This window comes from Podarcis muralis, chromosome 10 (assembly GCF_964188315.1).
Source record: "Podarcis muralis chromosome 10, rPodMur119.hap1.1, whole genome shotgun sequence".
In the NCBI taxonomy this organism is placed as follows: Eukaryota; Metazoa; Chordata; class Lepidosauria; order Squamata; family Lacertidae; genus Podarcis; species Podarcis muralis.
This window is the reverse complement of record NC_135664.1, coordinates 75887927-75902410: the sequence shown is the minus strand read 5'-3', so window position 1 is coordinate 75902410 and position 14484 is coordinate 75887927.

Sequence of the window (14484 nt, the reverse complement as noted above, 5' to 3'; positions counted from 1 at the left end):
AGCATTAGCTGGGGGGCCACCAGGGGGCGCATTGGAAGATGGCCGACAATAACATCTCTCCGACCCACACGAGCTAATTAAGAGGCTGCTATGGGAAGTATGCAGTCTTCCTGCCCCTCCTCAAGGGGATGGGGGGGACGGCCTTGCCAGCGGTGTCCATAATTCACCCCCAGATTCGAAAGAAGGGGGTGCGGACACTTGGCACAAGCCCTTGTGTGGAGTCGGCTCTTCCCGGACACTGTCTCCAATCAGCGCACTGGTTGCTTTAGCTCGAAACATATAATTGGAAATATATAATTGGAAAGAAGCTAAAGCACATACATCAAGCGAAGATTGGGAGCTGAGACTGCTGATTAATGGATCTCTGGGAGCGGAGTGACGGGCGGGACAAATAAATCAAGTGATGAATCACCATTAAAAGACTGGTATGTTTGTTGCGAAACGGAAAGGGGGGTGGAGGAAAAAACTTTTCTTTTTCTTTGCCTTATGTGAGTATTAAGAACCCTCCACCCCAGAAAGAAGAATCGTTGCAATTTATTAATCACAAGCAGGAATTCAGGAACTGTGTGGAATGAATTATCGATCAAAGAGAGGATTGGTAAACATCGGAGAACGGAGGAGAACGGAGGAAAGTTTTATGACGCAGTTTCAAATGGCGTCTCACCGAGACAAGCTTGCCTAAGAAGGATGGGGGAGGAGGACCAGGGTCATTGGAATGTGAATGGTGGTTGGAATGTGATCTAGACCTGGCAGAGCCCTCTGAGATATGTCTGGCAAGCCTGGGAAAATCAACGGACAGACCGAGGGAAAGTCTCTTTACAGAGGTGTGGAAATGGCGGCTGTCCTTATGTGATATGATCTTTGGAGAGTGTAAAACCCACATAGAGGATGTTTGTTTTCAACCCGCTTGTGAAGATTATCAGAGATCGCAAAGAAAGGAATATATGATAACAACAAGAAGATGAGGAAAGTAACAAAGAGACTATCTGGACAGAACTGGATAGAATTGTCTAATTAAAGCAACAATATAAGTGATGTTTGGACACCTTTTCGGAGCTTGAGGTATAGGTACCCCCAATAAAAATTTAAAAATTTGGCTGTATAATTTGGAACTAATGTGATCTGGAGATAATGTGATTTGATTGGCCTGTTAATAAAAATTATATTTTTTTTTAAAAAAGAATAGCATTAGCTTTTTTTGCTGCTACAAAATACTGTTTATGCTGCAGAACAGAGGGTGGAAATGCAGAAACATCAAGAGGACAGCGTTGAGCCCGTTAATTTGCTGGCAGCAACGAAACCTCAGCTGCCCACCCTCAGCAAGGGAGGTGCTGAGTTCTTGGTGCCCTGCCAGGGGCTTCTCGGTGACCAGGGGGTCTCGGCCTTCTGCTCCCCAGAATCCCAGGCAGGGGGGACCAGCGCTGAGCGATTTGGGGAGATGGGAGATTTGGGCCTCTGAAGTGCCCCAGCTGGTCTCAGAAGTGTTCCATGTCCCTAATGGGAAGACCAGCCCAAGGCACTGATCATTCACGCCCCTGCAGTGTGGAAATCCCAACGGGTGCTGAGACTGGAGCAGCCCCTGCAAAGAGCTGAGAGGAAAGGGCTCTTCCTATCTGCTCTTCTTAATCTGGTGTGAGCAGATTAAGGTTGCTTCCTTAACAAAAGGAAAAAGGAGTTGGGAGGCTAATGTAAGCTTTATATTAAGTCTCCCTCCCAAAGTGTTGAAACAAAATAAAAAAAAATTCCTTCCAGTAGCACCTTTAGAGACCAACTAAGTTTGTTATTGGTATGAGCTTTCGTGTGCATGCACACTTCTTCAGAAACACACATAGTCTGCATGCACACAAAAGCTCATACCAATAACAAACTTAGTTGGTCTCTAAGGTGCTACAAATGCAGGTGGTGCTGTGGGTTAAACCACAGAGCCTAGGACTTGCCGATCAGAAGGTTGGCGGTTCAAATCCCTGCGATGGGGTGAGCTCCCGTTGCTTGGTCCCTGCTCCTGCCAACCTAGCAGTTCGAAAGCACTGCAAGTAAATAAAAAGGTACTGCTCCGGCGGGAAGGTAAACGGCATTTCCGTGCGCTGCTCTGGTTCGCCAGAAGCAGTTTAGTCATGCTGGCCACGTGACCCGGAAGCTGTACGCCGGCTCCCTCGGCCAATAAAGCAAGATGAGCACCGCAACCCCAGAGTCGGCCACGACTGGACCTAATGGTCAGTGGTCTCTTTACCTTTACCTTTAAGGTGCTACTGGAAGGAATTTTTAAATTTTGTTTCGACTAAGGCAGACCAACACGGCTACCTACCTGTAGCTAGAACCTAAGTGTTGAGATGGCTGAAGGGTCCATCTGATGCAATGCTTGGCTGCCAGCACTGGCTGAACAGATGCAGATGCTGTTTTAAGGCAGAGAGCCCTCCCTGCCCTCCCTGCACCTGGTTGGATATAGGCTGCTGCTGAAGGTGGAGGCTCCATCTCACTATCCTGATTTTCAGATCTACTGCTCAGTCCTCTGGCAGTGCATGTTTGCTCAGAAAAGCCCTCCTCCACTCATGTCTGGCAGAATCCAGTGCCGCAAGAAAAGGAAAGGTCATCAACGCAGCCCCCAGAGTCACCAGCACGGCACCCACGAGTGCCACTGAAGAAGAAGAAGAAGAAGAAGAAGAAGAAGAAGAAGAGTTTGGATTTGATATCCCGCCTTTCACTCCCTTTAAGGAGTCTCAAAGTGGCTCACATTCTCCTTTCCCTTCCTCCCCCACAACAAACACTCTGTGAGGTGAGTGGGGCTGAGAGACTTCAGAGAAGTGTGACTGGCCCAAGGTCACCCAGCAGCTGCAAGTGGAGGAGCGGAGACGCGAACCCAGTTCCCCAGATTACGAGACTACCGCTCTTAACCACTACACCACACTGGCTCTCACCAGTGCACCACTGCACCCAACAGGACCCCCCTCCCATGGTGCCCAGAACAGGCCTCAGTAAAGGTCTCCTCAAAACCCCACAAAGCATGAAAGATGTTTGATTTCCCTACTCAGTTCCTGTTTCCACTCATTTAGCCTGACCTACATTGAATTTTGTTGTTGTTGTTTAGTTGTTTAGTCGTGTCCGACTCTTTGTGACCCCCTGGACCAGAGCACGCCAGGCACTCCTGTCTTCCACTGCCTCCAGCAGTTTGGTGAAACTCACGTTGGTAGCTTCGGGAACACTGTCCTACCATCTCGTCCTCTGTCGTCCCCTTCTCCCTTTTTTTTTTTTTTAATGATATTTATTAAAGTTTCAAACAAAATTACAATAATAAGAAAAAGATTAAAAAAAGAAAAAAGAAAATACAAAATACAGAAAAATAAAGAACAGTTAAAAACAAATCAATCTTTCCATATCTTGTCTTTCATTTACTTGTCACCCTGACCTCCTCACACCTCCCTTTTTTGTATTCCAGTTCAATTAGTTAATTCAGCAAATCCTTTCCCTCTTTATTTTTATCTTAATCCTTTGTCTTGATATATTATAACTTTAGATTCACACCTATTAGCAATCCATTTTTACATACACCTTTGTAACATTGCTGCTAAAACCACTTAACTGCATTCCAACATCATTCTAACATTCATTAATTTTACAGTATTTCTGTAAATAATCTTTAAATTTCTTCCAATCTTCTTCCACCAACTCTTCTCCCTGGTCTCGGATTCTGCCAGCCTCAGCTTCAGGATCTGTCCTTCCAGTGAGCACTCAGGGCTGGTTTCCTTCAGAATGGAGAGGTTGGATCTTCTTGCAGTCCATGGGACTCTCAAGAGTCTCCTCCAGCACCAGAATTCAAAAGCATCAATTCTTCGGCAATCAGCCTTCTTTATGGTCCAGCTCTCACTTCCATACATCACTACTGGGAAAACCATAGCTTTAAGTATACCGGACTTTGTTGGCAAGGTGATGTCTCTGCTTTTAAAGATGCTGTCTAGGTTTGTCATTGCTTTTCTCCCAAGAAGCAGGTGTCTTTTAATTTCGTGGCTACATTGAATATTCCCCCTTAAATACGGCCTCATTTCCTTGGATGCTGGGACCGGACACCCAGCTTGTCTCTCTGATGTAAGGTTACCAGACGTCCCTGTTTCCCAGGGACAATCCCCAGATTTACAAATCGGTCCCCATACAAAACCCATTGAAGTTGAAAAGTGTCCCCAGATTCATTGGGGAGGAAATCTGGTAACCTTCCTCTGATGGAGAGATGCAAAGAGCTTTCTCTCTCTCGGCAAGGGTGGCAGTGGCTCAGATTTCCAAATGTTATCCTGGGTCCAAAAATGTTGGGAATCCCCATTCTGGCTGAATGCACGGCTTGTGGTGAGAACCAACAGCTTCTGCTTGCTGAGGACAAGAGGCCCTCCATCCCTGAAGAAAGAGATCCCCTTCTCCGAAGCCTTATTAATTTGCCATTAATTTGCTTTTGAACTGATTTTAGAATGAATTGATTTTAGAATGTATTTCAATTAATTGATTGTGATTTTATGTAAGCTGTGTTATTTTTCCTGTTGTTAGCCGCTCTGAGCCCGGCTTCGGCTGGGGAGGGCAGGATATAAATAAATTATTATTATTATTATTATTATTATTATTATTATTATTATTATTATTATTATCCAAGTAAGGCAGAACACTGCTGTTTTGATGGTAGTTGCTGCCCTGAACTCAAGCTGGAAGGTGACATCTCAGCTGTGAGCCCTGGAAGACCCGTTCCCTGCCCTGCAGTCCTTTTTTTTTTTATATAATAGTATTTATTAGTTTTCCAACAAATTGAACACAACACTACAAAAAACCAAAAAAGAAAAAACATACAATAATACAATACAGTACAAAAAAACACACACTGCAAAACACTAACATACAACTAACAAAACAAAACAAAAACTATTTAAAACACAGTCCAATTTCAATATTTTTTCCTTCTTTCACTAATTTCCACGACCTCCTCACACCTCCCTTTTTGTATTCCACTTCTATTAATTGTTTCAGCAATTCCTTTCCATCTTCCTCTATTTTCTATCCTATAATTTCTTAACACATTCTAACCCTATTTTTCCCTTTAATGCTCTAATAATCTATTTATACTTAATTCCTTATAACATTTCTACTAAAGCCATATAACTTCATTCCAACATTTTTCTAACATTCATTAATTTTGCAGTATTTCTGTAAATAGTCTTTAAACTTTTTCCAGTCTTCTTCCACCGACTCTTCTCCCTGGTCTCGGATTCTGCCGGTCATCTCCGCCAGTTCCATATAGTCGATCACCTTCATCTGCCATTCTTCCAGAGTGTGTAGATCTTGTGTCTTCCAATACTTTGCAATAAGTATTCTCGCTGCTGTTGTAGCGTACATAAAGAAAGTTCTATCCTTCTTTGGCACCAATTGGCCGACCATGCCCAGGAGAAAGGCCTCTGGTTTCTTCAGAAAGGTATATTTAAATACCTTCTTCATTTCATTATAAATCATCTCCCAGAATGCCTTAATCCTTGACCCTGCCCTGCAGTCCTTTCCCCACCTGGCCTGGGAGGGTGGAGCCCGGACTGACTCCAACTACAGAAGTTTAGGCTGCGAAAGAGGCCAGAGACCATCTTGCCTGTCTTTTAGTGCACAGCCAGGTCACAGAGCCTGAGCTTCCAGCCGCCCACCGCGAACCCCGCTTGGCAAGACTGGCAGCGACAGCAGCAGATACTGCCCATGTTTGAGATAACATTTTTAGTCTCTCGCTCATTGTGCTGTTTTAAATGTGCATTTTATAATTGACTTCCTTTAGTCATGTTTAAGATAATATTTTAGTTTCCTGTTAATAATGCTTGCTGCTTTGAATGAATACTTTATATTGATTTTGTTCAGCGATGTTTTAATGTGTTGTAAAAAGATTTTAGATTCTTTTTTTCTTAAAAATAATAAGAAATGAAATTAATCATCACGATCACCATCTCCCTTCAGTCGCCATTTGCTGCAGAGAGAAGCCAGCCCTGGGGTTCTGGAGATGGGCTCTAGGGGGAGGGCTGGGCTCTGGTTGGAATAACTCCTCTGCTAGATAGGCCTTGGGAAACACTCAGGAGAGTTCTATTCCATTGGGAGGCCCCCCAAAGGCCATCTAGTCCACCTGCACCAATGCAGAAAACCCGGCGCTGGAACAATGAGCGTGGCTTTTGGGTGGTCACTCCGGCTCTGTTCAAAGGCCACCAGCACCTTCCAAGCTGTTCCTCTGTGAACATCTCATTCCGACAGGAAGTTCCTCCAAATGTTGAGTTGAGAATACCTTTTCCTGTCATTGGAAGCCCTTGGTTCAAGTCCTACCCCCTGAAGCACAACAGAGAATACATTCGCTCCATCATCTATGCAACAGCTGTTCAAATATTTGAAGATGGTTATCGTGTTGCCACTTGATTCTCTCTTCTCCAGGCTGAACCTGCCCAACTCCCTCAATTTTTCCTCATAGGATGCGGTCTCGAAAGCTCTCTCCATCTCTGCCAACCTTTTCTGGTCACATTCCAGACTGCTGATATCCTTTATCCAGTATCCCTGAAGGAGCATCTCCACCCCCATCGCTCTGCCCGGACACTGAGGTCCATCTCCAAGGGCCTTCTGGCGGTTCCCTCCCTGAGAGAAGTGAGGTTACAGGGAACCAGGCAGAGGGCCTTCTCAGTGGTGGCGCCCGCCCTGTGGAATACCTTCAGATTTCAAGGAAATAAACAACTATCTGACTTTTATAAGACATATGAAAGCAACCGTGTTTAGGGAAGTTTTTAATGTTTGAAGTTTTATCGTGTTTTTAATATTCTGTTGGGAGCAGCCCAGAGTGTCTGAGGAAACCCAGCCAGATGGGCAGGGTATAAATAAGAAATTTATTAATATTACTACTACTACTACTGCTTAACCAACTGTGGCCACTGTTACCAAAATGTATGGTAAACTGCTGTACTAGAAATGTTAACCAAAAAACTCAAACTAGCACAGGGACAAGCTATGGAGGACACCTTCACCCCAGTGTGATTCCCCTTCATCACGTACGCGACACAACAGGACAATGACCTCTCCCTTCTAAGAGCATATGAATCAATATGGCTCACCTGACCCAACAGCCTAGCCCACCTCCCTCGCACAAATAAGCCACACCGCAATCAACGAAACACAAGCAGCCAAGCTTGGGAACCCCTAACGTGTCGCATGATCAATAAAAATAAATAAATACACAAATAAATACACAAACAAAGGGCGTACCTGTGTGGTGCTGATGCAAACCACTTACATTAATGATGGGCAATAGAACAAAAGAACAGTACCAACTATGGCCGCTGATGATGACAAGGTCCAGTTATTCAAGATCATGAGATTCTCGTTATCAGAGGAAGAGTTCCCAAGTCCTGACTCTGGAAGGGCAGGGATGCTGCAGCAGAGCCCTTGGCTGAGGCAGAGAGTGGTGGTCAGTTGTGGAGGAGCTTCTTCTCAGAGACAAGGTCATCACAGAGGTGGCAACCGCAAGCCACTTGTGTTTACTTCTCTGCAGACAGAGGGTCCCCAGGCACTTGTAGAAAGTGAAATAGGTTGGAAGTGAAATAAAAAAACTAAGGTCTTACATATATATATATATATATATATATATATATATATATATATATATAATATGTTCATAACTGCATATATAAACCGCATGTCTGAAACCCCACAGAAAACGTCCTGAAACCATTTTGTCCCTCCCAAATTGACCTCGAATATTTCTCTGCAAGGTCGAAGGAAAAAGAAAAAGCCTCCCCATTGTCTTTTCCTTCACAAATCCTGTCTTAAGGGTATGTCTGTGTAGGAATAGGGTGAGCCTGTGACCTGGCTCAGGAACTAAGTATTTATCATTACGAAAGACTGGCCAGGCTCCCTAGGGTATCCAATCAAGTGACCATTAACAGGTAACCTGCCAGACAGGAGGTAAACAACGCACTCAGATTTCTGTTGTAGACCGCCTCTTCTGTGATTCAGGACCTATAAAGTAAGTTTCTTCATGCAACACAGAGTTAAATTGTGGAACTCACTCCCCCAAGAAAGCAGTGATGGTCACCCACTTGGATGGCTTTAGAAGAGGATTGGACCAATTCATGGAGGAAGAGAGGGCTCTCGAGGGCTCCTAGCTCTGCTCTACCCTCCACAGCTGGGGGGGGGGGCCTATGGACTATTCATATTTTGAAAGGAGTCAAGTGCTTTTGAAGAGTTTCTTTAAACTGTAAGACCATATAAAACATTAGAGAATGATGGATTCACCTCAGCCCACATAGACCTGCCCAAATATTAAGATCAGGGGGTGGGGCAGGGGGGGTTGGTCCAAGGAGCAGGGGCACCTGGGAGGACTTCCTCTGTGGTCTCCCCACCACAAACACACACAGTTCTGCAGCTCCCTCTCCTTGGAGGTGCCTGTGCCCCCATCTCTGGGAGCTGGTGTGTTATTTCAGATCAGATCCTCTCTCCTGCACCTGATCAGCACCACAACTGCACCATAGGACTTCCTCTGCTGTTTTAATCGATGCTTTGATGATGCTTTAATTTTTCATTGGGTGGGCTTTGCCCTGGGACCTTGTGGGGAAGGGTGGGTGGCAGATTCAAATAAATAAAATATACAACACAGAGATCCAAGATGCAGGAAGAGGAGCGTGCAGAGCCTTTGTTGCTTCTGAATTGCTGCTTTCCATCTTCTGGACACAGGAAGCAACGGTGATGCTGCTGTCCATTTGACCTGCTCCCTCCCGTGTGGCCAGCCTTGCCACTTCTCCACTCAAACAACTGTGACCCTCGGACCCGGACCCTGCTATGGGCTGGATGGGATGGGAACCCTCAGGCTTCCTTCTCTTGGTGGCAGCAGAAGAGGAACGAAGGGAAGACCCTCTATCTTCCCTTTGGGGTGGTCTCAGTGCTGCCACCAAGGGAAGGAAGCCTGTGTGGGACACTAAATGGAGAAAGACTTTATTCCCCTCATGCAGGTGGCAGTGAAGACTTTTGCCTCCTATGGCAAAATGTGTAGAACTGGCGCTGGCCGGGTGTCCTGCCTCCAAGGAGAAGGTGATGGTGCAGGATCTGGCTCAGTGGCCTCCAGCCACTCAGGAACAACCCCTAGAACAGGCATAGGCAACCTCGGCCCTCCAGATGTATTGGGTCTACAACTCCCATGATCCCTAGCTAAGAGGACTAGTGGTCAGGGAGGATGGGAATTGTAGTCTCAAAACATCTGGAGGGCCAAGGTTGCCTATGCCTGCCCTGGAGCAACAGCTGAGAAGAAGGGAGGAGCCTTGGGAGGGACTGGCAGTGCTCCCCCCCCCAAAGAAAGTGAGCTGGGCATCAGACGCAGAGGCAGAACAGCCCCCAGGAGCAACAATGCCACAAGAGGAGGAGGAGGAGTTTGGATCTGATATGTGAAAAGGATCTAGGAGTCTTGGTTGACCACAAACTTGACATGAGCCAACAGTGTGACGCGGCAGCTAAAAAAGCCAATGCAATTCTGGGTGGGCTGCATCAATAGGAGTATAGCATCTAGATCAAGGGAAGTAATAGTGCCACTGTATTCTGCTCTGGTCAGACCTCACCTGGAGTACTGTGTCCAGTTCTGGGCACCACAGTTCAAGAAGGACACTGACAAACTGGAACGTGTCCAGAGGAGGGCAACCAAAATGGTCAAAGGCCTGGAAACGATGCCTTATGAGGAACAGCTAAGGGAGCTGGGCATGTTTAGCCTGGAGAAGAGGAGGTTAAGGGGTGATATGATAGCCATGTTCAAATATATAAAAGGATGTCATATAGAGGAGGGAGAAAGGTTGTTTTCTGCTGCTCCAGAGAAGCGGACACGGAGCAATGGATCCAAACTACAAGAAAGAAGATTCCACCTAAACATTAGGAAGAACTTCCTGACAGTAAGAGCTGTTCGACAGTGGAATTTGCTGCCAAGGAGTGTGGTGGAGTCTCCTTCTTTGGAGGTCTTTAAGCAGAGGCTTGACAACCATATGTCAGGAGTGCTCTGATGGTGTTTCCTGCTTGGCAGGGGGTTGGACTCGATGGCCCTTGTGGTCTCTTCCAACTCTATGATTCTATGATTCTATGATCCCGCCTTTCACTCCCTTTAAGGAGTCTCAAAGCGGCTAACATTCTCCTTTCCCTTCCTCCCCCACAACAAACACTCTGTGAGGTGAGTGGGGCTGAGAGACTTCAGAGAAGTGTGACTGCCCCAAGGTCACCCAGCAGCTGCATGTGGAGGAGCGGAGACGCGAACCCGGTTCCCCAGATTACGAGTCCACCGCTCTTAACCACTACACCATGCTGGCTCTGCAAGAGGCTGGCTGAGATCCTCCCAGGCAAGAGTGCTTCAGGGCAGAAGAGGACTGCCTGCGAAAACTTCCCAGAGGCTGCATCTGGCCCAGAGTGGGGTTTGGGGAACCCCCCTTTTGGCTTTGGAACCTCCATGCCTCTGAGAGCTGCAGGATCAACGCCTTGTGCCTGCCCCCCTGCTCCCCTGGGGCTGCTCCTCCCTGACGAGCTGTTTGCCTGAAACTGTGCACACACCAGGCATCTAAAAACACATTATCCCCCCCTCCCAAGAATCCTAGGAACTGCAATTCACCCTCACACAACTATAATCCCCGGCACTCTTAAGAACTACAGTTCCCAGGGTTCTTCTGGGGAAGTCACGTGCTTTAAATGTGCTTTAAATGCATGCAGCCGGAGTCCCTGAGAGAACCGCCGCTGGCCTGGGATTGCGCCTTGGGCGTCGCAGCCGCGTGGTCCACTCTGGCTTGGGCAACTTGGGACCCACTTCTGATTGGACCCTGGGAAACAAAGCGCGCCTTGGCCTGCCTTGCAGGAGGGGAGGTCAGTGCAGCGCGAGGCAGAGGAATCCATAGATCTGTTGTGGGTGCCAAATCACCGCAAAGAAAACCTGGTCTGCCTAGGAATTAAGTTTTGGGCAAAACCCACAAGAGGGAGCGGGGTGGCCTGCAAGGAGAGTCAAGAGCTGGCTTGCGCAAAACCTTTGTAGTTTTAAACGTCGCCGGTATGACAAACGGTCTAATTCTGTATTCTGGCTAAGGGATAAGCTGTGCATTTTGCATTGGGAATGAAAGCAGTGAAATGCGCTTGGCTTTGGTGAGAAAGGAACGCGCGCGGCCACCAAGGCGAGCTGGAGCCGCGGGTGCCCGAGGGTTTGGCTGGCGTGGTTGGGCAGCCGGTCTCTCTCTCCAGGCCCGTCTCCGGACCCCCATTTCCACGCCTTCCAGTCGAGATTCCGCGGCTGGGGACGGACCGCAGCTCAGCCGCAAAGCAACCGCTCTGCAACAGGGGACCTCAAGCTTCAATCCCCAAAGGTACCTCCAGTTTAAGCTAGGAGAGACCCGCTGCCAGTCAGTGCACACAGTACGGAGCTACATGACCCCCATGGTCTGACTCGGTGCAAGACAGCTTCCTGTGTCCCTAGCCTCTGGCCTTGGCTCCTCTCCGCCGCCCTTGGTGAAGTTCTGCGCGGAGCGCGCCAGGCACAGCGTTGCCTTTTCCGGCGCCACTTCCCGGGACGCCGGTCGGGCCAGGGCTAGACCCTCCGCTTGGCCTCCAGCAGCTCTTTCCATCCAGGCTCTGGGAAGGGGGTCACACTTACACCTTTTCCCCGAGCCCCCCACCCCCGTGCCACTCCAGAAGGCTCTCCCAAGCCGGGGCTGTGGAAGAAGCGCCTGTTGCAGCTATGAGGCGCCTCCTGCCGCCGTGCGCCCCGGAGAGTCCTGGCAGGCCCCCGCCTTGCAGAACCGCGGAACAGGAGCCGACTCGGCCCAGTTGCTGGCTTGGCTCTTCGAGTTGGAGGGGGGCGGGTAGGGGGGAGCTTTCTAGCCCTTGTCCCCGGGCCCTTTCGATGTCTAGGACGACGCCAGCTTGCAGGGCTCTCGCCGACCACCTTCGGTGCCATTACGCACGCCGCCCTGCTCCTTGGCGCGTCCGCTCCGGCTCCCTTTTGGTGACAGGGGCAAGGGGGGATCCGTGCTACAGCGTGGTCGCCCCCAGGCTCCCCCCGAGCCCCCCTCCCCCCTGCGGGGTGCAGGGCCCACAGGGAACCCGGCCAGCCCTGTGCCTCCCTCCCTTCCGTCGGGGCTGGCGAAGCGGGAGGGCGCCGTGGTTAATGTGTAATGGGGACCAGATGGTCGCCTCCGAGGCAGCCTGCTCGGTGGAGAGCCCGGGAGGGAGGGAGGGGAGGCGGCGGCACGGTGAGGGGGGGCTAATGAGGGTCAATTGCTGGGTGCCCAGGCCGGGGGAGAACCGCCTGCCCCCTCTATTTGCTCATCAAATATTGTCCTGGGCAGCTTGGCAGGGCTCAGCTCCGCCAGGCAAGTCCCGGGCCATCTGGGCCAGCTCGGGAGGCGTCGGTGGGGGCAGGGCGCCCCTTCCCCTCCCCTGGCGAGGCCGAGCTGGCCTCTTTTTGCATCCTGCAGCCGGGGAAAGAGACCGGCTGGCGAAGGAGTTCGGCCTGGCCCCGCTGGCCGAGGAGCAGCCTGAGTGCCAGCCGTCGAGGGGCAAATCCGCAGCGGCGCGTCCCAGCCTGGGGTTCGTGGGGAAGTCGCGCCGCCTCAAAGGAAGGAGCAGCTCCCGGCGAGCGTCGGAGCCGCAGCCCAGGTAAAAGCGAAGGGGATGCTGCTGGCTGTGGCTGGAAGCTGGCGGGTGGCCCCGGGCCCCGGGGAGGCAAGCGGGAGAAGGGGCGCCTTCCGCGGAGGGTGGCGCTGCCCCGACTCCTGCGGCTGCTCCCGCCCCGTCCGAAGCAGCTTCTGGCGCCGGAGAGGAGAAGCGAAGGGAGCCGCCGCGGGCGGACCTGGGGCCGCTGTCCACGCCGCGATGGTGCTGAAACGCCGCGGCCGCCGGCCGCCACTGACCCAGCCCCGACGGGACGCGGCCAGGAGGCTGCAGCGGGTAGAGGTGGGTGCGGAGCGAAGAATCAGCTGCCTCCCCGCCGGCATCTCGCTTTTGGGGTTCAACAAGAGCTTCCCCCCCCCAAGCACTTCAGATAGGAAGGCCCTCTCCACTTTCGCTGTCCCAAGGGAAGTGCTTCTCTGAGCAGAAGTTGTAGAATTGGAATTGTGGGATTGGAAGGTACCCTCAAGGGATATCTAGTCCTGCCCTTTGCAGAGCAGGAATCACAGCTATAGCGTCCCTAACGGGTAGCCATCCAAGCTCTGTTGAAAAACCTCCAACGCAAGCGAGTCCGCCGCCTTCCGAGGGAGTCAGTTCCACTGTGGAATGGCTCTCATCACCAGGAAGTTGTTCCTACTGTTTAGTCGGAATCGCCTTCCTTTGTCATGTGAATCCATCAGTTCTGGGTCCTGCCCTCCAGAGCAGCAGAAAACCAGCTTGCTCCACCTTCCGTGGGGGAGCGCTTCCCTCGTCTGAAAGTGGCTATTATGTCACCTCTCAGATCACATCGAAGCCTCCCTCTTGGAAGAAAGAGAGCAGTGAGAAATAGGTCCCCAAGGAGAAGCTGCCCCCACCCCCAATGCAGCATCCTTTCTCAGCAACTGCTCCCCCCACCCCACCCCACAGTCTCAGGGCATTCCAAAGGCTCCCTCCCGGAATAAGACCCATGAAGGAGGCAGCTTCAAAGAAGCAGGGAAGGACACACACACACACACACACACACACACACACACCCCACCTACCTGGGAAAGTGAGCCTGTTTCCTCAGGAACCCTCCCCTTGGCATAAGGAACAAAAACCACCAATTGCTTCTCAAGCAAGGATGGGAGTAAAGGAAAGCCATCCCTGCCCAAGGTGGGTGCCACTTTGAGAGACTTCTGAAAAAAATGGAATAAAATGACAGTAACTAAATAAATGTTTTTCTCTTGTAGAATCCCTGAAGCTATCCTGCCGGGGTTGTCCTGCAATGCAACACCAAGGTAAAAGGGAGCAGCCCTGACCAGCTGGGGATCTCTGGGGCACACCAGTCTCCTCCCACGCTGCAACCTTGCTGCTGTTTAGGCACCTGGTGTGCCATAGAGAAGCCTCGGCATTTCTGCCCAGTGATCTGAGAGCCTGACCTTTCAGGCTGGGAACTTGGCAGGGGGTTGGACTCGATGGCCCTTGTGGTCTCTTCCAACTCTATGATTCTATGATTCTAAATCGAGCCTTCTCTCCGCTGCCCGACAGAGTGTTTCTTGATCTAGCAAGCCATAATAACACCTTCCTCCAAATTGATTCAAAGTTGAGCTGCAAAGGGGGGAGGAGTTAAGGATCCTAACCCTAACCCAACACTGGCTGGCTCCAGCTCCCCACCCCTGACTTAGGTGAGAGAACAGAGGGAATCCCCGTCAGATTTGCAGATGACATAACCTTAACATCTTCAAACAAAGAGGAGGTTTTTCTCCCTCCCTCATAGCACTAAAACTCCTGGGCATCCAATGAAGTTGAATGTTTGAAGGTTCGGGAGAGAGGAAACGAAGTCCTTCTTCATGCAGCACAGAGCTAACCCAT